Raw genomic sequence first — 25373 nt, forward strand, 5'->3', positions numbered from 1 at the left:
AGTGAAAGAAACATACTTTCAGGAAAGAAAGAAAGGAAAAAAAGCCTTTTTCACACATGCACTTTGAATTCAAAGGAAATATTTACCACCACCAAACTCCAGCATGTCAGAGCACGTTTCCTCCTAAGCATAAGAAACCTTAAAACGGAGAGAAAAGCATGTGCAATTCAAAGATGAAATGAAGTGCTTGAAAGCTTTCCAAAGTGTGTACCACCAGCCCAGAGCCCGATGTCAAGACAACATCAAGACAACAGGGGAACAAGATTAACAAACTCTACTGGTTGCCTAGTATTAATTTATCTATATTTTCAGTGCATTATGATATTTCTGTCACCCTTGTCTGCCCCCACCTCTCCCCCCCCCAAAAAAAAAAAAAAAAAAAAAAAAAGGAGGGGGAGACACACGACCTCTGCCTGCAGCTGGCATTCCGGGAGGTCCTTTTAGATCCCCTGTGGCCACGCTGTAGGAAAAATGGAGGGGCAGGTAGATGTATGAATGGTAATTTCAGTGCTTTCTTCATTAAATGTGTAAGATAAGGCTGGACAAGGGAGGAGATGAATCCTACAGTAAGCAAAAAGACAGGAAAAAAATATATTCTCCTCCCATCCACATTTCTAATTTCCGCTTTAAAGCACGGCGGGCAAATAAACCTCATTTGAAGAACAACCCCCAGCCACACTCAACCACCCCCCCGGCGCCCCAAAACTGACCCTTTAGCCATCACACATATGCTGACCGGTGTGTGAGCGCAGTTGCGGCGAGCGGGGCCGTGAGCGGCCCCGGCCGGGCGGTTCGGCGGGCGGGAGCGGCGGCGCTGCCGCAGGTGCGCGGCGGGGGCTCCGCGGGCGCGGAGCGCGGCGGGCTGCACGTCCCGCGGCGCGGCCAAGGGGGCAGCAGAGCACAGCGGTAGCGTGGACGCTTCCCCCTCGCTCCCGCGGCGCGCTCTGCTTAAACCGCTGCGCGCCCCGCTTCCCCCTCTCCGCCTAAGCTTGGTAATAGTCTGATCACTTGGACTTTAAACAATTTTTCCCCTCACCGTCACCAGATTATAAATGTGTCAAGGATGTATTTATTTATTTATTTGCTAGCAAACCGCTTTGCATGGTTGAAAAGCTGTAAACTAAAAGGAAAGGAAACTAATAAGAAATATATTCTCTTTAAATTATCTGTGATCATACAAGAGGGCTAGCCTGGAGTGATGGTCCGCTGATCCATAATACAACCTCACTTATTTTATAGAGAATGTAGGATGGGATAACATTAAGAAATGCTATAAAAATGAAAGTGTCTTTTTAAATACTTTTTTTCTTCCAGCTATATTGTTAGATTGATTTCTGCAGCTTGCAGGAAAGAGGGTAAAAGGAAATGGAAATAATTTTGTAACTGAGAGGTTGATCTAAATCATACTGAATAATCTCAATTTTGTCAGTAATTGTAAGATTTTACTTCAGGCCTTAAATCCATGCAGCTGACAGAAGGGGAAAAACCACTAAATAAATTCTTCATCAAATTTTGGAAAATCAGCTTATTAAAAAAGATTTTGAGGAAAGAAAGGGAAAGGAAAGGGGATGGGGAAGGAAAGAGAAAGGAAAGGGATGGAAAAAGAAGGAAAGGAGCAGAAAGGAAGGGGAAGGGGAAGGGAACCAGGTAGACATAGTTATAGAATATTGATGTTTTTTACCACAGTTTTCATGCTGATGGCAGTTGCACAAATGTAGATCAATCCAACCAACATTTAGTTGACTTTGATAAAATTAAGGTAATTAAGGTGGCTAAATCATGATATAAAAATTCAGCAGTCATTAAACATTGTTATGCATTGTTTCTTTGTGGTGTTATTGGGTTTTTTTTAATGTATAAGCAATGCAAGGGAAAATAGAATAATGAGAAAAACTGAAAACAACACCTATATGAAAAAAAATAATCAATTTATGATTGACCTACCTACCTACCATGGTGAGTGGAAGGCATAACGTAAGACCTTCTGAATAACATACAAATAGCCAACATAAGTTTTTTCTTTCACATTTTCTAAGCATGATCATTAATGTCCTTTTCATCGTCATACTCAGCTTTTAAATAAAGGAATATCTTCCATTTCTGGTTCTGTCATTGGACCTTTATATTTCTGGAAAAAATGATCCACACCCTGCTATCAGACAAACTCTTGCTTCACTATATAAAGCCAAAACTCCTCACTGAAAGTCACACAGCACTCATTAAGTTGCCCCTTCTGCATTCAGTGCTCTTCTTTTTGTTTCTAAGTGGAGAAGCCTAGAAGGCAGACTATCAATCTACTGTAGGGAAAACATCCTTTTCTGATCACAAAGCTATCCTCCCAGTCTCCTATGGGAGTTCAAGAGCTCACTCATTCTAATTTCCTACTGGTTAAAAATCAGATTTATTTGTACTTTCTTATCCACAGGTTTGTCAAGCTCAAATCATTTTTTCACTTTTATCTCTGTCAAGTCAATTTCTGTAAATTTTGTATTTTCAAGAGGATGTAGCAGAGACCTAGCAGAGTGCCCATGGATCAGGTAGAATAGCACATGGATCACCACAGCTATGTTATAAACTGAATAGCTATGGTTCAGTTTAAGCACTGCATTAACAATGTTTCTTACACAGAAGTAAGCTGTGACTACTGCCAAAATGCTAATAGCCTGAGATGTTCTTCTTGCATAGAATGAATACATGGCTTTATTTTTTGTGAAGTGCAGCATAACAGTTTCCATATACACGTAATTATAATTATGACAGAGTGCCTCTAAATGATCAAAGAGGAGTGTCCTAGGATGACTTCATGATACTGGTATCCCCATTTGTCTGTTCTGTTTATGATGGATATTAAGTTCTGCACCTTTAAGACTGGTTCCAAGAGTGATGGGGGGACAAGAAGAGTGGAGTTTGTTTTCAGAAAGTGAACTTCCAGAATACTTTACTTGTTAAATAAACTGGGTTTTTTGCCACTTTTCACCAAAGAAATCCTTTTCCGAACCAGTACGGGGAAGGGTCACTTGAATTTCCCTTCTAGAGGGACCTCTTTGGAAGTTTCCTTCCAGATTTGCTCTAAACCAGGACAAGGAGCCAGTTTTCTTTCAGTCCAATAAACATGGATGAACATCAGAATTATGAAAATATATACAAGTTGGACAGGAGAACATTATTTTAAAATATTAACCTGATCAAAATGTCTCAATATTATTTAAAGAGAGAACATAAAAAATACTACAGTTTATAATATAGACACCCAAGGCTCATGGCATAGCTTTAGCTTTATATTTGCTTGATTTCCATGCATCACTTTGCACAAGATTAGCAAACTTTAATCTACAGTATTTCAAAAGATTTCAAGCTCTATCTGACAAGTGTTAACTCTCTTTCAATTGCAGTGTCAGCTAATTATGTGTAATAGGATACAATGGAGAATGCAAATTTTCTATTGAAATGTATTGATTTTTGCCTTTTTTGGATTAGTCCTTAGATTCTAATAAACTGGTAGCATCATTTGGTAAAATCTTTTATGGTCTTTTCTGTTTATTTATTTTAGAAAATATTGTTTTAAAAAGGATGGGTGAAAAGGAAAATTGGTTTCAATTACCTAAAGGAAAAGCTATAAAAATGTTACCCTGACCATCAGGGTCAAGAAGCAGAGGCTACATTATTACACCCCCAACTCAGAAATAAATGAGCAATAATCTTGGCATGCTGGTGCACCAAGAGGTCCCCTTTCCATGGGACCTAGAGGGCAGAAAAATATGTCACCATGGTACAGACCAATTACCTGAAAGGGGAAAAAAAAAAAAAAAAAAAAGACTAGGCAGATGGTATCTGTTTTGAATCCTGATATATTGGCAGTAAGCTTTCAGGTCTTCAAGAGGATTTTGAGGCAGTGAAAATATCTTGTGAAACCATTTGTCTTGCTCTTTAGCAATGCAAAGCACCCACATCCCAGATTTATGGACTGAGGGGGATAGGAAGATTGTCACAGCAGTCATCAACTTCAGCTCTTTTAAAACATAGGGCACCAGATTAATTTTGTTCAGACCAAAAATTTTTCTTAGGATTTAGTAAAAGAGATTCCGTGTCACTTCAGTAATCTCTTTGCGAGCAGGAAGGCACTGCCTTTTAGACTTAAGTGAAATGTTGTTAGGAGGAACAGGGAATTCTGATGACATCTACTGAACTAGTGAAAGGTACCCATCCAGGTAACCGTGTCCTGCTGAGACAAAGAGAAGGGATGTGCACTTATGTGCAACACATATTATGCTGAAGTAGAAATGCAGTGTTAAAAGTTATGAGGCTGCTTACAAATGGCTGTTATGAAGAATATGGTGCCTAGTGCCAGTGGATTTTTAAGTTTCATTCCCATAGTATAGCAGAACTGGGAAAGTCTAAATTTGCTTCACTGATGGGATGCTGAAGGAGTCTTCTGGTGAGAAAACCCATCTGCAGAATTCCACCAGGACTGCAAATTTATGGTGAACTTAATTCAGCTAGGAGTCATTGTTAGTCAATTCCATTCTTCTTGTGGAATTGTGTTTTCCATTCAGCAGTCTTTGTAATTCTCAAGACCTTGAACAATCCCTGAGGAAAGACCAATTTTGCCTTTTATATATACTACATATACTATATACATTCAACCTCTGAGAGAGTACTAACCATTTGATATAAAATCTGAGCTATATGCAAAGATAACAGCACATGGAAAATTCTTTTTCTGGATCATGTGTATACATATATATTGAATTGTCTTGCAGAATTTATAACTAAGTAATTGAGGTCTTCTTCTTCTTTGCTTTTAACTCAAACAAACCCTTCCTCAGTCCATGATGACTTTTCTATTCAGTTGATTCTGCTTACTTGGTGGTGGCAAAATGTACTTGAAATCTACCATGAGATTATTTAGTTAAATATACCACAATTAACGTGTCCTAGGTGGAGTAGTTATGAAGAAAAGCCAAGAATATACCCCCAGGATAAACTGAACTTTTTACTTGCATCTTAAAATGATCCTCCTTTTTGTGCCTCAGGCAAAAAGAATGCTAAGAAGTTAAAATATTCTTTTTGGTAGGGTTAGAGAAGACAGTGAAATCCTCCCTGGAGAAAATGAAGCAGCTTGAGTGTATAATCATTTATTGGTGAACTTTAGCTAGTCCAAACAATGAGTTAGGGAGAGAAGAGTTTTCAGGTTTTGGTTCTTTCTTTTTTATTTTTGAAGCATATGCATATTCACCAACATTTGTTCATCAGAAAGACAAATTTTTGCGAACTCAGAGAAGCTTGCAGATGTAGGAACATCTTTGGTGTTCATTTCTTGCATTTGTCAAACACAAATAGTCTTAACAACTATTGAACAAAATAGGCTAACTATATACTTCTGTTGTCATTGTCCTTGGATTTCTCTGGTCTCAAAGGTTGATGGCTATTGAACGCTGTTATGGCCAGTCTTAAAATTCTCATATTTTTCAGCTTATTGCTGGATTTGGTGTAGGGAACAGCAAGAAAGGGAAAAAGGGAGGATGAGCTGGAAGTCAAGGGTGATCTGGGTGATCCCAGAAAAATGCAGTGCCCTCAGCCAGTCCTGCAGAAGGGAGATAGGGTGGGCAAATAAGGGGGCTTGATGCAGGGTTCATTAATATCCTCAAGTATGCCAGGATGGAGATTCAGGTTCAGTGTTCACTGAGAGCTGGAGACAAGACTAGAAAGAAGACTATCATGCCTGTCCAATGTCATCCAGAAGAGAGGACTGGAGACCTGCACACGTCCAGTAGTGACTGCATCTGGTCACACCCAAGGTGACACAAAACCCCTGCACCAGAGCAGAGTTGGAGAGAAGGAGTGAGGAGGGGGTACCCAGGGAAGGATGGATCTAGTCAGGGCCAAGGGTTCCCCCAGGACTCTGGATTTATGACACTAGCCACCAGTAACTGCACACTTGACTTACTGAAAACATGTAATACTTGATGATTACATAACATGAGTTCTCTGAAGGGCCATTTCATAAAGTCACAAACAAGATCTAGCTCTTTCCTCTGACAACAGTTAGTTTTACCAATCCATACTGAATAGTCTATTGTGCTACATATTTGGAAGGTAGAATATTTAATCTACATGTAAGAAAGTTACTTTTCAGTTACTATCAGTGCTTCTCTTTTCTTAGTCTTTTCATTTTAGTGCATGATATTGGACAGTCAGAGAGGAGATACACCATTTCCATTTTGAACAGTTGTCTTATAATTTTTTCTTATAATTGATGATAATGTGATGGAGATCAGTTCCAATAATACCCCAATAATAGGGTAAGGCTATTGCTTGAGACACGCAGACTTTTACAGTCACCTGATCTGAGGAGATTTAAGCAATTATTGATCAAAACTTTCTGCTGTGCTCCTGCAAGTACATTTCTTGCAGCAGTTATTACTGAGATGTATTCTTGAACCTCTGCAGATGACGGGAAGATATGTACTAGCACTGACCAGGGTCAATTTCCAGCTTCCTTTTTTTTTTGCTAGGCTGTAAACCGATAACTATCAAGGGATGCTGCCAGTCTAAAAAAGCTCTTCCTGTTGAGGGAAAATGAGGAAAGGGATGGGTGGACAGCTGGGGGAGGTAATAACTTTAACCAGTGTTGATCCCGCACTGCAAATGAGTCAATAGTCACAGCTCTAATTTAAAGATTTTTTAAAAACCCTCTATCTTTCAAGAATGCAAATCCTGAAACTAGAAAAAAGTAAAAAAAAAAAAAAAAATAAAAAACGAAAAAAAAACAATTAATGAACCAAGACAAAGTATGTGAATGAGATAATTATTGGAAGAAAGAAATTCCTAGTGAATATTTGGTTAGAATTCCACATCATGTCATAGATTGCTGGCATGATTTCCATTAAAAATGCAGGTTTTAAATATAATGATTTTCAATTTTGTGACTAAGAAAAGATTGGAGTTAATAGTTCTGGTTTTATTTCATTTTTTGTTACTGCTAAAGTTACATTAATTGGATTATTTATTTTGATTTCCACTCCCTTTTTATTCTATATTTTAAACTGCCCAGAAATGCTGAATAATGTGTGTGCCATGTGATACCTGAGCAAAGGAGCATGTTGCAGTCAGTTCCTGTGAACTCTTCATTGCCTGTAGCCTCAGGCTGTTGTCTACTGTCACCTACCTGATAGAATTATTCTACTCTGATAGAATTATTTGACTTAGCTAGGTTTATTTTAGGTTTTCAGGGGATGATATTAAATTTATCATTTCTAGGAAATCTGTTCTTGGAGACATGTGAGTAGATCCTTTGGGAACATGTCTTCTCTAGCTGTACTAAGAGACAGACCCTTAAATTTCTTTCTACCCATTTGGTTGCTATCACAAATCTGGAATTCTATACTTGGAGATAAATGGACAAAAAATGTCTCCTGCAAACTCTATTGAGTCGGCTGAGTCAGATCACACTGGTTGCCCAGCTTTTGATGCAATGAATCAGAGAATTGGTATAGCTGTGCCAACACCCTGCTACTTCTGGCCATGCCATTATTTGCCACTTCAGAGAAATGTGCAAAAAATTCATAAACCACCTGGCCAATTGTTCAAGTTATATATCTTGATTAAAAAAGTTATGGATGAAGAAGCAGAAGTCAGGGAAACTGATAATCTTTTTCTAGTCGAGTGCTTAGTTAGACACCTTGTATTTAACAGAACATAAAGAAGCTCCCTTTTGTTTCTCAGTTTTTTCTAAATGATCATATTTTATGAAGTATGCACGTACTAATCCAGAGACATAGACAATTGGACTATTAAGATTCATTAAATGCATTGATTTGACTTTTTCTTTCTGTTTTTTATCTCTTATTAATGATGCACAATGACTTGTCTCATTTTTTTCATCTGTTTTCATCTATATTCCTCATATTTTATCTCGAACAAAGAGTAGTCTTGTGTCACGAAGGCTCATCAAAGTCATAATTGCACTTCATTTATCTGCATTGAACTGTCTGTCATCTGTTAGCATGTGGAGCATTCTATATGTCTTTCTGCACTTGTCTGCATTCTTCCTCATTTACTTCTCCTGGACCATCCATTACTTCTTGCTAGCTGATCTCTGCATTTAATTGTTTTAATTACCAGGTGTTTTTTATAATCTTCTAGCAGTTTCAATCCAGAAATATTGGTAATGTTTTTTTTTTTCTGCATTTAGCAAGAGTTTATAGTCAACACTACTATTTATCTACAAGACTAACATGCCCCAGCAAGGCAGGATAAATCTCAGTATTGAGGATCTGTTATACACCGCAAAAACCTACACCTTTTCCTAATCTATCTTTTATGCTCTGGACATTATCCTTGACACAGCCTAAAACTCAAAAGCACTTATTGTAAGTAATTTCTGTAAAATTGTCAGCTGATAAATATTAGATTGGTGGCCAGAAGGGGATAAGGACTGATGATTTTAATTTCTTCTTGGTTCTATCATGCATCGTATTTTATTTTTAATTAATTAAAATATTCCCTTTTTTTTCCCCCTATCATACAACTGCTTATGCTTGTCCTTTTCCTTCTAGGTACCTGTCTCATCATTTTTACTATATCTTATTTTAAAAAATCTGGCAAAACTGGGTTACAGAAAATGTTTAAAAATCAGATAAAGAACTCAAATTTCAGAGGGATGTTTTGAAAGAAATAAATGTGGAAACATTAATTTTGAGCTGTACAGATACTGTGTTCCTTATCTATACAATGGAACAAGTGAGCATCCTTTCCTTCACAAGGAAATCCTTTTTATGAGTAGGTGAAGGTTATCAGACAGAAGGCTACTGTAGAAGGATAAAATGGTATATACTTTATATTTCAGATTCTTAACTGAGGCACATTGGTATAATGGAATCAATGAAACTATGGCTGTTTATATAAAATGAAAACAAATGTGGATGCGTTTGTTCATTTGTTTTTGCATTTTGCAGAGAGTCAGATAGATTAACAGTGATATCATCACCTCATGTAGTCAGGTTTCAGAGGCCTAGGAACTTTATTTACTTGAGCTCAGGTGAGCAAAACACTATTTCGTGTTTGGTAGTTCTTAAGACTGGAAATAATATCAGGTCACAAGAAATCTGCTGAAACTCAGTTTGCATTAATATCTCTCTTAATTAATTTTTCTGCTTTCACCAAAAGTAGAATTTCTGATAGTGTGTGCAAACTATTAAACATTTTTAATAAAAAAGCAGAAGCCAGGTCAAAAGGGACAAATACTTCATCAGCCTTCTTAACTATTCATATGTTGTTTTAATTTCAATTAATTTTATAAATACTAGAAATACTTTATCTGCACTGTACTATGAAATTGGGCTAATCTTTAACAGGTGTTATATTTTTAAATTAGCAATGGAATAATTTAAGGGGTCTATGAAGCATTCCTAGAGTATGCCTAATTTTATTTTTAAATGTTTTTATTAAGCTAGTAAATTTTAACTGAAGAAGAACACATAGCTTGGAAACATAATGAAATAATCATCATGATGATCAATTATCTTCAATGCCAATTATACATTTGAGTTTGTCTACCTTGAATTTTCAGCTATCGTACCTTACTACAGATTATGACATATGAACCTTCTCACCACAAACAAAATGAAATAATTGCCTTAACTTCCTTTGGTAACAAAATCTTTTTTCCTCTTCTCCACTGTTTTGTTGGTTACCGGTTCCTTGTCAACTACAGCATCACCCACCCACATATCCCAGCTGCTGCTCTCTCATTTTCCTTCCAAAACACCAGAATACATCACCTGTTATCAGTGCTGCCATTCATTCTCAAGAAACAATCAAGAAATAGGTACTTATCCACAGCTCCTGGCAGCCACCCGTGTTTGAAACATTGAGGAATTCTATTTCTAGTCTATTTAGTGCTCTTTATCAACATAGAGTATAACATGGCTCTGGAAAAACTTCTGAACTTCAACTAGAAATAGTTAGTAACACAATGTGAATAGAACAAGTTCATAGTTTTTTGCTGAGCAGCTGGTGAAAAACCAAATTCCATCTGCACCAGCTAGAAGGAACTCCATTTTTCTGTCCTTCAGGGCCACACACGAGGCTTTATATCTTAGACTTCCTATGTTCTCTGCTTCTCCGGTGTTCTGTGGAAAATTTTTTGGCTGTTTTGTTTATCTTGCTTTTTCCTGCTATATACTTTGTGTGGCTAAATGCTATAGCACAGTCAGTCCTACTGACTTCTTCTTCATTGCTATTTATTCCCTTTGCTACCTTACACCTCCTTTCTGCCAATAGATTGGCTTTGCCACTGTTGCCACTTGTGTCATTGAGGCTGTTGTTTTATTCATCTGTGCTGAAGTATGCTGTGGATTAACTATTTCTATTAATTCCTAACTTGGACTTATTTATTGCTTCAAGGGACATAACTCTTCTCCTGTTGCCTGATTTTCTCTTCTTGTACTCCTCTTCCCTCCTTCATTCCCCTACCCTTTCATTTCTTAACCTCCTTTTATCTTAGCACAGAATCTCAAGCCCTAAATCACAAAGTGCAATGTAATAAGCACAAGTGGCTGTGCTGTTATAACTTACAAAAGAAAATGAAAAAGGGTCAGGGAAAATGCCCCCATTAATCTCTGTTCTTGCATTTTATACAGCTCTTTCTGCCCCTGTAGGACAGATAGCAAAAGATGCCAACTTTCAACTCCATCCCAACCTGCTTATAGGCAGAAACAATATGAAGTGGAAGATGAAATTACCCTACCACATAGATATCTTCTAGAAATGACATATACATGTTTTTGGGTTTGTTTTTTTTTTTCTTTTTCCTCCCCACGAGCTATATATTTTAATTTTTTTTTGCTCATGTGTTACCACTAATGGTTTTTTTGTATCTAAACACAGCATATGATATACAAGGGAAAACTGCAGTCCTCCTTCTCAGGTCTGCTTAGTAATGGCAGGTGAAAGCAAAAACTCTCTTCTCTTGAATATCTGACAGCATAATTTAGAGCTACTGTCTGCTCAACTGATTATTGCTCAGCCTTTCCACCTAACCATAACTGCTCAACTTCAGTGGTTTCTGGCTTTCCCATTCCTGCCACATAACTGCCAGGGACATTAATGAGAACAGGCCTGAGAGAGCTGTAAGTTGAAGAGGTATGGAGCCAGAGGGTGACTGGCTATATCTGGGACCTTGTGGCACAATTCCTGATCAAGAAGAGTGTCTACTGCTCTTCAGTGTTGCCACTGAAAGTCTTCTTCATGAGACAAATTGAGGTGAAAGAATTTTTGACTGGTTCCAGCAGTGTTTTAGGCCACATATCCCAAGTCCTTCCCTATCTTTTGGTAAACAATAGGTATCTGCTGTCTCTGAAACTCAGTAGATATCTTCTGGTCATCTGCCAGAGCACAAAAGCATTTTGGAAAAAAATGAAGTGTGTGACTTGTTTTATATTTTGAGAATGCAGTGGAAGTATTTTTTGAGGAAGGTATGCTTAGAGGAAGGATTATGATGACTCTCTAAAGTTAATCACCTCCCACTTCCTTAATACAAATAATATATCTGCCTTATGTTGTATTTTCTATATGTCTGTGACCTCTCACTTCTCATTAGCTCCTCTCTCCAGAGTGAAAGAGTGACAAGATGGCTCATATCATCATACGTGATTGGAAAGATAATTGCAAAAAGAGGTCCCTAAAGAAAAAGATGCAGGAAACTCTATAATTTACACTATTTGTACACTTCAGTGGAAGTGAGAAGAAGGCTGAAAAGAAAATAAAAGTTATGAAAACCGAATATGTCTGGTAAGGATGGAGGCAAGTTTGGGAGCAGAGGGTATCTGAATGCTGTTTCCTATAATTTAGATTCAATATGTTGTCAACATATTGAATGCAGCCTGACACTTTTTTTTATTTTATTTTCAGTTGGATGTATTTCTCAAACCATGAAAATCCATGGCAAACCAATCACTTTTCAGTGTTAAATGCAAATTAAGGTTTTTTTTTTTGCTTTATTACCTTTTCCAACACAGTATTTTGTGAAAATAATTTTTTCTTAGTTCTTTCTAACACAGGCAGAGATCATATATAAAGTTTACAGTGTACAAGTGCAATGTATACACAAATAAATATATTTACATAGCTAGGGATCTGTCTGTACTGATACAATCTTTAAGCCAAATTCAACATTTATGCAACTTGTCTCTCCATATAATTCTAGTGTGTTTGGATTAAACAAGTCTACAGTTTTCTAATTGTCATGGTTTAACCCTAGCTGCCAACTAAGTGAAACTGGCACACTAATAAAAGATCTGACTCTTCCTTCCAACCCTGCACAGACCGTACATCTGGGAGATGATTTTGGAAGAGTGAAGACAAAACATCACTTCCTGGCATGTGTTCTACTCCAGATGAACATGTCAGCACACTCTTTTTGATTGCTTACCTGGTGTTAGTGCTCCGTGAAGGAATCCCATCATCACAGGACTGTTTCCCACTCAGATTAGGGGAAATTGTGAGATTGTGTGTCAGTCTTTTACAAACCCACAAATCCCAAATCTAGTGGAGCAGTAATGAAGGGGCTTTGCTTTTTTTTTTTTTTTTTTTTTTAAGCCAGTGTCAATCACAGAGCATCTACTCTGGATATCTTGTTTGGTACCTAATCATGGAGTGCTAGGTGTGGAAAGAGTCTTTTGGTATTATCAGGACAGTAATTCTTCTTCTCTCTTCTCAGAAGAATATAATTAGCTAAAGGTAAATCCTCATGGACTCCAGTTTTTCAAAGTATCCATACAATCACAAGTCATTATGGCTGGCAGTAGGTGTCTTGATGTATTATAACCTCAAAAAATTTGTTTTCTTGCAAGGTCTGAACTCTTTAGTCATAGAAGTAATATCAGTCTGACTGTCTGCTTACTTTTGCCATGTTTTGCTTCTAATTTAAGAGCATTAGTTATTTTCAGAGCAGTTGATGATAACATCTTTTAAAAGTTGAAAAAGCCTTACAAATAGTATTGCAAAAGATTTGATGTTTTCTCAGGAATGGTCCTTCACCCTTCCATTCTGGATTTCTGTTAAGGAAGCAGTTGTTTTCACTGATGTATTCTTGGTTTCGGATATACCTGTTGCAAAGTAGTGGCAGATTTTCTGCATCCACCATATCTCAGTAAGGGGTTTACATTGATAGCAACTGTATTAGTTTTAAAAACTTGCATAAAAGCATGCAGATAAGTTTTGGAACTGGTAAGAGAAAAGTTGAATTATGAGCAAGTTGCTGCAGTGATCTCTGCAGATCCAGTGGTTGTGTGCTTACTGGACATTTGTGCATATATCCAGGTTTTTTACCTTTGATTTTCATAGGTATGCTGGACTTGTAGCTGAAAAGTAAACAGAACTCAAAAACCTGTTAAATATATAATGATAGAAGAATATAATTACGTAACTGGAAATCTATTTACACAATGTAGAATAATGGTTCCAGAGCCTACTGGGTGAATAAAATGTATTTCTTAAAGCATTCCAAATATAGTTTCATAGTATTAAGGGGTAAATGGGATAATTACAATTAAGGACATTTAAATGAATCTCTTGTGTATATTTATGCATGAGACTCATGCTGCTAGATAGGAATTTTCAGCAATTACTAGCTAACCTCTTTAATAGTGTCCCCTTTAATTCTAATGGAAACAGGCTGAAGAGTCATAAGTAATGCTTTAATTTAATTTGCTTACTTATCTAAAGATAAATAAAATTTTAAGATAACTCTCACTTAAAATGCAACAAAACCGGAGAGAAAGAGATATATTTAATGTGAATTAACTGAACCATATCTCTTGAGATCAGAGATCACAAGTATTTGTGAAATATGATTCTGAAGAAGATTTTACTCAGAATGATGTGTATCAATTCTAGTAGTATCTTGTACAGGTGCTAGGTCATTCAGGCCAAAGTCCTCAACAAGACAACGTGATATGAAGAATATCTTTGCTTTTCCAGGGGTTTTCTTCTCACTGTTACTACAGTACTGTTTAACTCTGATTCAATACATTGCTGAAATTAGGTTCAGCTCATTTGCAGATGAACCTTATCCTCTCAGAACGTTAAAACTTCCAAGGATGCAGACTGTACTCTTGGCAATCTAGTTTGTCTTGACTTCTTTCACTGGGAAGATGTTTTTCCCTATATTATGAGAAGCAAGGTGTTCAGATAAAGCCTATGGTGACTGGAAAAAAGAGAACCACCACAATAATTTTTTTAAAAATGTAAAAAGGAAGACTCTGGAAACTACAAAATAGTGAGCCTCACCTCTATGCCTGGGAGGCTGGTAATGAGTTGTGTCCTTGACGGCTCATCCTGGGACCAGTACTCTGTAATATCTTTGTGAATGACACAGACAGTGAAATTGAGAGCATCCTCAGCAAATTTACAGATGACAAGAGGCTGACTGGTGGGGGTGAGAGAACACAAAGATGGAAAGTCATCCACAGGGACCTGGAAAATCTTGAGAAGTGGGCCCATAAAAATGTATTGATGTTCACCAAGTTCATGTGCAGAGTGCTGCACCTAGGTTGGGGCAATCCCAGACATGAGCACAGACTGGGAAACAAAGTTCTGGAGAACAGCCTGAGGAGAAAAACTTAGAATTTCTGGTAGACATGAGCCTGCAGTGTGTGCTTACAGCCCCAAAAGGCAAACATATCCTGGGCTACATCAAAAGAGGAGTGGCTAGCAGATTGAAGGATGTGATTCTTCTCCTCTATTCTGCTCTCATGAGACCCCACCTGCAGTGCTGCATCTATCTTTGGGGTCCTCAGCACAGAAAAGACATGGAGCTGTTGTAGCAGGTCCAGAGGAATGCCACTAAGATGGTCAGAGGAGCTGAGCATCCCTCATATGTAGACTGGATGAGACAGATGGAGTAGATTTCCCTGGAGAAAAGAACATGATGCGGCCTTTAGGTACTTAAAGGGTGCTTATAAAATAGAGGGGATAGGGATAGAACAAGGGGAAATGGTTTTAAACAGAAAGAGGAGAGATCTTAGATAGATGTTTAGAAGAAATGCTTTACTGTGAGGGTGGTGAGGTACAGGAGAAGGTTGTGTTGAGAAGCTGTAGATGCCCCATACCTGGCAGTGTTCAAGGCCAGATTGGATGGGGCCCTGTACAACCTGATCTAGTGGGTGATACCCCTGCTCACGGCAGGGTATATTATAGGCATTGGAACTAGATGATATTCAGGGTCTCTTGCAAACCAAGGCATTCTATGATTTGGTTATTCTATGATGCTCTTTCTCAATGTCTTTACAGGATGCAGTTGGCTAAAACTGGACAAAATTGCTTTAGAGCATTCTAAAGAGTGGCATGTAAATGGATATTAAAAATTGTCTTGGTTTCTCGAATGTGCTCTCCTCTTGTTCCTACAGCTCAGAATGCAGTTAGCCATTTCTGTTGTAGGTACACACTGATTGCTCATGCTCAGTTTGCTAACCACTGCAAACTTCAGGAATCTTCCAGCAGAACTGACTGGAACCAACCCATCCCAGCCTGTAACATTGCCAAAGGCTCTGCTTCCCATGCATAGGAATTTACATTTCTCTTTACTGAATTTGATAAGGCTCCTGTTCACCAGATTCCTTCAGTAAGTCTGGATCCCTCCACCCTCAATTGTATTGACTATTCCTCCCCTCCTGGTTGTCACCTGCAAACTTGAGAAAAGGTACTTCATCACCTCCTTCAGTTTATTGTTAGAGACACTAAACAACACAGATATGTAATGCAACATTAGTGTTTCAAGAATTCAAGTAGTTCATTCTTAGTCTCTTTCTGGTTCTGACACTCACAAGTCTCCCTCCTAACTGTTCTTAACTCTGACCAGCTGAAAAAAGGGTAAATTGATGGGGTCTACACCAGAAAATGTCTTTTATTTCAATGAAAATGTTGTCTGAATGAGGACCAAAAGATCATGTCATTCATCATACTGGGCATTCTTTCAACAAAGGGATTTCAAGAAAATCTCTGGCTCAGCAAATGCATAAAAGACAGTCTTTTGATTTCCATAGCTGTACAGTGCAGTACTTTGAGGGTAAGCTTGGTCTATAATTATAATTTCTAAGAACAAATTGAAATAAAAGATCTTTGTGATGAAATATGTACTCTAAAATGTGAGCGCTATATTCTATGGATTGTCATTATTTTGAAGACTTAAAATAAATAAATGTTTCCAGAAACGAGCACAGGCTATTTAGATGCCAAATTCTTTTGTTTTCCTAAGTCTCCCTTTGAATGCATAGAATCCAGCATTTAGCACTTGGTGTCTAATTAACTTTTATCAGTGAGGAAGTCACAGAGCAATGCCATTCCCATTTCTCATAAGTGCCAGAATCTGTTTTAAAACTGTGGAGGCAGAGCACTAATAATAAATGCTTTCCTAGCTTTACTCTTTCCATTCCAGCTCTACACTGTAACTTAAAGAAATCCTCCCCCTACCACAGGAGGAAAAAAAGGCAACAAAAAACAAATCCTAAAAAACCTTTCCATAGCAAGATATAACCCTCAGGATTTTTCCTATTATCAACATACATTGTTCTTTTATTCTGCTTTGAGAAACCTCGTTCTTAGTACATTTTTAAGTTAATGGAGATGAGATTCTGGGGAAGATGAACTAGAGAGTTTGCATATTTTCCATAACTAGACTTCCAGGAGACCAATTAATTTTAACTGGAATGATGGAAGGAAATGCAGAACAGTCTTTGCTTGTATTGAGTAGGCTCATCAAATTTACATCACCGTTTAATTAAATGTTTGTAGCAATAATTGACCTCAGGAGTAAGTAATTTGGTAATAAATAGATTCCACTGTTTCTAAATACTATTTTACTGACTCTGAGATGCTATTCATAGCCTCACAGCCTCACAGCTTTGCCACAAATCTCATTAGCAATTTACTTAAATGCATATTCCATTCTGTTCTACAGAACATTGCAGAACAAAGTTTAACAATGGAGATTTCAGAGCATGGTCCAAAACAGAAAATAACATGCATTTTCTCTGAGAGTTTATCTGAGACTGCTCAAAAGTGAGATATGAAAAGAAAAACAAACCAAAAAAATAAACCATCAACAAAAAACCAAGCTAAATCCTGATTTATTTAATGTCTTCATGTTTTTCTATTTTATTTTTACCCGCTTAAATAATTGCTTAAAGAATCTGGTGCATATCTAAATTTGAATTCTATAGTGTTTCAAGTAAAAAGGCAGGACCTTTTTATTAGTTTTGATGAAATACAGTGATAACCTCAAGAAGCCAAAATGGACACACATTTCATGTCCTCCCTCCTCCAAACTATCGATTTATTACTCTGTTTTGTTTAAAACCTATGAGCTAAGTTCAGAGGTGATGCATAAAATGTGTAATTTAGAGTCCTTTATGCTCAGTTAGACACCTTAAGACCTACTTACACTCACTTACTAGAGTATAAGTCAGGGAAATGGAGTGTAAATTGATGTAATTTACATGTGGAGGAGCTGGCAGAGTGAGAAGGTATTACCTGTAGGAAGGAATAGACTTTGTATGAGCACTTTCTAGTGCTCAGCTCGTTTCCTTGCTACTCTGTACCCCTGAGTAAATATGTCTGCATTTGACTGCTTAATCCTGCACATTCCTGGAGACTTGCTGGGCCAAAGGCACCGATGAAATGGAAGAAGCATGATAAAAGCTGTGTGCTGCGGAGTGAGTGTGGGGTTTATAAATAAGTAACTAAAGGCTACACTTCCCATCCCTCTTTGTAGTAAGCTGTAAACCCAGCAGTTCTGTAGTTACTTGTAAGGATTGCTCTCATCTATGGCTCTTGCTCTGCTTTCTATTGAAAAGATTTTTACATCCAGTGCACGCTGCATGTTTTGCCCTGATGCCTTGCTTGACAAGCTGGCAGGTAAGAGGAAAGCTCCACCATATTTTCTGTGGGATAAGAACATGCACCTGGCAGTTACCACGTTGCTGTAATTTCACACTCATACCCTGCGGTAAGCTGCTCTTTTGCCAAGTGAGCTATGTAAAACCTTGTCAGCTCCCAGAATGTACCACTTGAAACATGTCTGTTGAAACACTACCAGTACAGAGGCAATTCCTGCAGGATAAAGAGCCATAAGCCAATTAATCTCAGTTTCTACTGCCCTAAAACCTCTTCTGATAGTACACCAATTTAATAATTAAAAAAAAACCCAAAACCTGACCAAAATATTTAGCCTTAGATCATGGTAATAACATAAGTGAGACTCAAGTTTCAAGTTAATCCAAAGAACAAAGAAAACACTGGGATGAAGCATAAAGAACAAAGTAAAAGTAATGGAGATATAAGCTATCTTAGTAAAGACTTTGGGAAGACTTTAGCCTGGGCTACTCTGGAAAGCTTTGGAGCATATATAGATAAAATGTGAAAAAAAACCAACCAACCAAAACAAATCAAAGAAATATATCCAGCTTTTGCTTTGCTGGCAAAACCAAATGCAATTGTTCTGGCCAAAAAATATTACAGCAAGTGTTGCTAATTTTTCTCAAAAATCTAACACTAGCTTTTCTTTTTCTTTTTTTCATTTATTTTGTTTTGTTTTGTATTTTTCCTTTAATTCCACATTTTGATAGAAAGCATTCATCGACTCATTATGGTAGTTATATATTTAATGACACAAGAGGATAAAGGTATTCATATGGATATGATCTATATGTAAGCTTTTTGCAGAGTATATTAGTATTTGATATTGGCAAAGTTAAATTTTATAGACAGAAAGAATTTATCCATTATATGAGCAATAATTTTTATGTATGGTATGTTTTTTTAATTCAATTTTGTTTTTCTTACAGCTCAACTGTAAATAGGTAGCTAACCACAATAAGTAAACCTACTTTAGGATTAAATTGCTATTTCAGTTTGCATTCAAATCTTGATTTATACTAAGAAGATTTTGCAGTACAGCCAAGAGCTTTTTTGGTGCAGGACTGAATCCAGCTAATGCTTTCCGAAACTGAAGTCAAGACAAAGAAAGTAATTTTTTGTTACATAGTATAATGATCATGTGTTCTAATATAAATTCAACTCACTTTCTATACAACTAGCTTCCTCTTGACTGGAATTATAATTTTCATCCTTTTTTTCACTTGTTTCTAAATTGAGTCTTGCAACCAACCTTGAATTAACACATGAACATCTCCCAGACAATAATATTAATTCTAAAATGATGACCATTAATGTCACCTAACTCATCTGTTAAGTCCTTCTTTCAATAATAAAGTCATGAAGTCATAAAAAATTTTGCCTAATTGGTGACTACAGTTATGGTCCATTTTCAGCTCATTGGTAAACTGTACCCCAAAAAAACCCCCAAGTATTTACCTAATTAATAATTATGGGAATATACTACCTATTTCTGTTTCAAAATAGTTAACATTATATCTTAAAACAACTGTTTTAAAAGAAAAAAATATAATTGAGGCTAAATACGGCACTGAGTTTAAAAATAAAGAGTTTGGGAGTTCCTGTAACTAAAGAGGAAGTAAGGGTTTATCACACTGCTCTTTGTTAAAAAAAGAAATATGAAGTACAAGGAATAAATTTAGAAGAAAGAGAAAATATGCAAGCTCACTAACATACTATATCCCCAAGGAGGATAATGAATATGAGGCCACTTGGACTTACTGCTGATGTTCATGTGAACAAATCTTTATTATAAGGGAAACTGACTCAGCAAAGCAGATAGCTACAGCAAACGTCAGTGAGACGATTTTCTACGAACCAGCAAGGCATCAGAAAGAGTTTGTGCGTGTAGATGCAGTTCAAGAAGCCAGCAGTCTGCCCCCACAGGGGCTCTTTCCGTGGCTGTGATCAGCAGCATCACTTGGGGCAGGGTGAGGCTGGGGCCAGGCGCAGGGTAGCTCTGGCTGACCTGAGAACTCGTCATAGCACAGTCAAACGCGTGGAAGTGTTGATTTGCCAGCACCACTGTGACATTTGAAAAGTTTGGCTCTGGTTTTGGAATTAACTTAAAGGAATATAATTATCTGTGATATTTATGTGCCCCCAGTTACTGTGCTATTTTGGTGCCAGCTGTAGAGCTGGGATAATGGCAGTGGCCCAAGGAGATACTTCTCTTGCCATGGGTCTTCTGAGTACAGGAGACATTTTACATTTATTTGTCTTCCTGAATTTTTGCTATTTACAGGATACCTGGGGATACCACACTGTGTCCCTAAGATTCACAATTAACATGAAAAAAGACAGAAAATAAATAAGAATGATGGAATTTATTTCATACATCCATTGGAGATATAGATATAGACCCTGGTATATATTAACATAGGAGCTCAGGAAGTAGATTCAGGCTATGAACTTTTGTAAGATGAAACCCTAAGAATATTTTGTAAAGAATTCATTACCTAGTTTTAGTAATTTTTATTTTTCTTTCTTCTGCTCCATTTAATCAATTTTCTAGGGAAGTTTTGACTAAAATTCTATCTGAATTGTAGGGTGAGGTTTTCATTCATTCCATTTGACAGACTTTGACTAGTTAAATAGAAGAATTCACCAAACAAAATTAAAAGCTATTTGAACACCTTCATCTCCCCACAGTTTTAGCAATCATCTTCAACAGTTTTTCACTAAATTCATGTGCACTGGTATCAGGCATGGGAAGAATTGTAAACCTGAATAACTGCCTTTAAGCTGTTAGCAATGCTATGTTATTTAAGAATAACAAGGTTTTGAGTGCATTAACTAATTTTCTGCATTGTAGAAGCCTTAATAGCTCTTGTATGGGTAAATTAGGCATTTTCTTCAAACACTACCTTTATAATTAAGAAGTTCCTAGATATGCAAAAACATGCAACATTAGCCAAATGCATCTACTTGTTTCAGCTAAGATTCTTTTTTATAAAGAGAGTACATAGCTATTTGTAGATGGTTAGCACATAGTTGCTTATTGACTGTGATTCTGAATTACTTGAGAACTGTTTTTAAAGAGCAGATTAATTGCTACAGTATTTCCAAAGGTATCTCATCTTTCTAAGGTAGTTCTTCACTTTTAGGATTTGAATTATTTTATTAAGTCTGATGCCTGAGGTTTATACATTGACATAATCTCAACCTTTTGTTCTTGTTCTTGGGTTTTAAAAGGCATACTGGTGTATAAAGTTTTTGTTCAGGGGATGCATATTTTTAGGGTGAAGAAAAGTACACCTTCAAAGGTACAAAGCTATACTGAAATCTAGGACCCACATTCTCTTATGACTAAACTACTGTATCTTCACTGAAGTAAAAAGGGGTGCTCCAGATTGTCATAAGTGTGAAATGAGAACAGGATCCTTCCCTAACATGCATCACTGTGAATTTTAGCACCACACATATGTCTAAAATCCATAGAAATTCGTATCTTTATTTGGCTTTGGAAGCACATGAAATTTGAGTGAGCAGTTTTCTCAACCAAGAATTAAAAATAGCAGATAGCAGTAGCTATCTAAAGCAGAGCAAAATCAAAAAAGGCATATGAATCAGTGAACAATTCACACTACAACCTTGTTGATTGGTTCATGAATAGTTTATGTTCTCTCAATCTTTATATTAAGCAGAGTTATTCCTAATTTTATGGCGTTACCTGTATTGAAAACATCATATTCCCTGATCATTGACAAGTCTCCTTTGAGTCAAGTTTTTGCTATTTTGTTCATCAAATAAATTCATATTTGATACTATAGAATGAGATAGGGTAATCCACTATAGCAGTATTAATGTTATACCTCACCACCTGTTTTTGGCTTCATCTCTAAAGGTCATTATTGGTGCTATTAGAATAGAAGTGTATTTAAACGTATTTACTTAGGAAATGCCTAGACCATAGACACAGCAAGCCAGGAAGAGAGGAGTTTTTCTAAGGTCTAGTCTAATAGATTGAAAGTTATCAATTGTCCCACGCAAAGGGAGGGTTCATGGACATTGCTCACTCATTGAGATCTTTAATGAAAAACAGAAAAAGTCTGTGTTTCAAAGGAAATTAAATAGTCCATTTGTCGGTCATATTCTGAGTTTCTTACTCCATCTTTTTCTGTGCCTAAGACAGTGATGGCTGTGTTTTGGGTTTGGGCCCATTCCACTTATGATCTTGCTGAACTTTTCTTCTTTTATCTGATATCTCAAGCAACAAAGGAAATCATACACTACTAAGAAGAACATTATTTTCTCCAGCTCCCTTTTCCTTGTGCCTGTAATATGTGCTTAAAAGATATTATATGGTTCTCAGGAAAGATCGATTTGCTACATGCATTAGCTAATCCCATTAAAAACTCCATGGAGTATTTTTCACTTAGGCACAGAGAAGAACAATTTTTCATTGTAGAGCTCCATCTCTTTTGTTTTACTAAACAAAATGAAGAGGAACAATCAAGTTCGATCAAAGCACTTTCAACAAAAGATCTCACATGTATAGAACTACAGAGAAATCCCCCCTTATGTCAGTAACTGACTTCCTACAGGAACACTGATTTCACAGCAAGACTAGACTGGTGGACTCTGGATGTTCTTTCTATCTCAAATTGTGGCATGATTCTAATACCATACGTTGGTTTTATTTGATCCAGGTTATGGTGCTTAAGACTGAAGTTTAGACCTCTCTGTTACCACAGGAAAAAAAATATAGCCTTAAGAATAATTTCCTCAAATGAATCCAGTAACTTGCATGCTTAAGAACCAGTGCATTAGTAAATGAAAAGAGTATGTGACACCAAAACATAAAATAAAATGCATTATATTTCACCATTAAAACTCACATTCTAATTCTCAGAATTCCACGTAAAGACAGTTGGTGGGCTAGTCAGGTAAATCAGATCTCCAGCTGTGGTTGAGAACCTCGGAAACCACAGAGTACAGCCTGGCTGTTGTGTAGCCTGGTATCCCACCCTGACAGCACTCGTGGAAGCCATGCACTCGGTATTCTGTCACTGTGTTCAGGGTGTGCTCTGGTCAGCCAGATTAAGGAGAGGAAAGAATAGAATATAAGGAGGTCCTTATCCATTTTGGATAATCATTAGTTCAGAATTTGGCTTGACTTGGATTTGAACTCTGATTTTTGCCTCTTGGTATGTTTTCAGCTGCCACAGAAAGATGACAGGATAAGTGTAAAATTCTCTTACCAAGGACACAAGCAGACTACAGCTAGCACAAGGCATATACTGTGACAGGAACAGCCACAGCAGTTTCAGGAGCACTGAAACTCTCTCTCTTTGGGGTGAAGTTAATGAGAATTAACTTGGAGAAGGAGGAAAGAAAGATTAAGGAGTTGCAGCAATGATTTTTCCAGTTGTGTTTTATAGACCAAGCTACATTAGCCGTTTCACCAGTGTTTGCATCTGTGAAAAATGGAGAAATAATTCATGAGTTCCAGGAAGAAATTAGAAATACATTTATAAATTTGTTCATTAGAATTTTTCCAGAGAGAACTTGTAACTCCATTTTGAAGACCTGACACATTTATAAAACTCCTGAAAGGTCCACAATCACTGTGCCCAGTGTATTTCTCATATTTTTATTTATGTCTTCTTAGTATCTTTGTATTCTTCCTAAACAAACTGTGCATATGAATGTTTTATTTTGCTGTTGTGTCTTTGAGCAATGCTTAGCATTTCTACACATGTTAATATGGGCACAGCAGCATCAGTTTCTGGGTCTAGGGATAATTTAAAAGGGTGTCAGTTGTAAGGGACACCATAGATAGATGGAAATAGGGATTCTAGTCACTATTCCGTACAATGGCTTTGCTCTCATGTCACGTTCTTGTGACAGTGAGTAAGTACTGAAAGAATGAAATAAGCTCCAAATTTTTGTCCAGCAAAAACTATCTCTTGAACTTTGCTCTGAACTTCTGATCCCATAGAGATAATGTTCTTCCTAGCACTGCTGAACTCCTAAGCTATAAGTAATATCCAAAGAACCATTTTTGCACTATCTTTTCTCAAGAGAAAATTTTCTATTTTGTGCCCATGAGTAAAAAATTAGGATCTGAATACTACTTTTAAACAAAGCTTAGGAATCAGCCACTCTGCCTCTCTACATATCTCTGACTATATTCTGAAGTACAAAAGAGAAGAAAATTGCCTTAGTACCTTTGAGGATATAACTATTAGACACTAATGTTGCTGCTTTTGGCACAGTGGCATAGATAAAGAGAGACAGGCAGAAAATATCAACTTATCAAGCACCTCAGCAGACTGAGACAATTATATAAAACATATTTATATAAATGATTTCACCTGCTTGATTCATTTACCTATTAAATAGCTCTGGTTACTCTTATCTCCCAGAGAGGGTCTTCTAGGAATCACCCTCATAAACTGTGATAGCATGCATTCAACATTAACTCAACATTTAGTAACTAATAACACTATAATTTTGTAACTGGGATTGAAAAAAAGTGGTGAGTTATGGCTCACAAAAAGTACAGTAAAGATTTTATAGTTATTAAAAGATATGTTTTCTGAAAGTTACCTGCTTTTTCTCTGCTGTTCTATCTTTGCATAGTCAGATTTCCTAGGAAGATACCTGTTGTTCAGAGAGAGGGTTGTGTGATCTCATACTGCAAATTCCTTACTCCTCTAAGCCAAGAAGTTTTAACCAATTTATACCTCAGGGCTTTTGCTTCACTGGACAGCTGGTTGTATGTAGTTATCTCAAATCCGTGTTCTCTTTAATTTCCCTTCAATTTCTCTCCCTTGGAATATCTCATTAGTGAAATTCTGGACAAAAGCTGTTAGGTTTTACCACCTCAATATGGTCAGAAACAAGGACTGACTTGCCTGAAATCAACTGCAGCACAAAACCAGGTGTACAGAACGATAAGGTTACAGGCACTTTATGATATATTTTTAGTCCAGTGGACCATGGACTTTAACAGCAGCAAGGTCAAGATCATGCTTTCGTATCTTCTGAAGGAAAATTATCTTACTGTAAATAATCTTTAAATAATTTTAGAAAATCTAGGTTTGCATATCTAATTTATTTTTAATTTGCTATTTTTTCCTTGATTTCTCTTGCAAGGCTTGAGTAAAATATGCATCAGGATCTTTTAAATGAAGACTAGGGGAGCAGAATTCCTGCAGAGTGTTAAATAGGTGTGCCACTGGTAGGGAACACTCAATGCTTTGGTACTTTGGGCCCATGAAACAACAAGAAGTTCCAGTGGTAATGACTGAGAATTCATGACTGATTTTTAGCTTGAATATTGTGGCTGTAAGTAGAGTCTTAGTACCTTAGTGACTTGGTAAATTAAGAGACTTCAGCTTCCTCTTTATAGGTTTCTTGTGTAGCCTTTCTAACAATTTGTGGACATATAATCTTCTGGATGCTACATA

The 25373-nt window shown here is 36.9% G+C and overlaps 1 protein-coding gene across 5 annotated transcripts in view; it reads right to left on the reverse strand.

Annotated features, from left to right (window-relative positions):
* Nucleotides 1-25373, reverse strand: part of FLRT2 (fibronectin leucine rich transmembrane protein 2) — a 160788-nt gene that overhangs the window by 67892 nt on the left and 67523 nt on the right. The window contains exon 1 of one of the 5 annotated variants that reach the window (XM_077784004.1): nucleotides 737-835. The exons of 1 other annotated variant lie outside the window; for it this stretch is intronic. The gene's annotated coding sequence lies outside the window, so the exon portion shown is untranslated. Of the gene's footprint in view, nucleotides 1-86; nucleotides 385-407; nucleotides 576-710; nucleotides 836-25373 lie in introns of those variants that run through there. 3 more of the 5 variants (XM_077784002.1, XM_077784005.1, XM_077784003.1) reach the window with 3 other exon arrangements.

This window comes from Lonchura striata, chromosome 6 (genome assembly GCF_046129695.1).
Source record: "Lonchura striata isolate bLonStr1 chromosome 6, bLonStr1.mat, whole genome shotgun sequence".
NCBI classification, from domain to species: domain Eukaryota; kingdom Metazoa; phylum Chordata; class Aves; order Passeriformes; family Estrildidae; genus Lonchura; species Lonchura striata.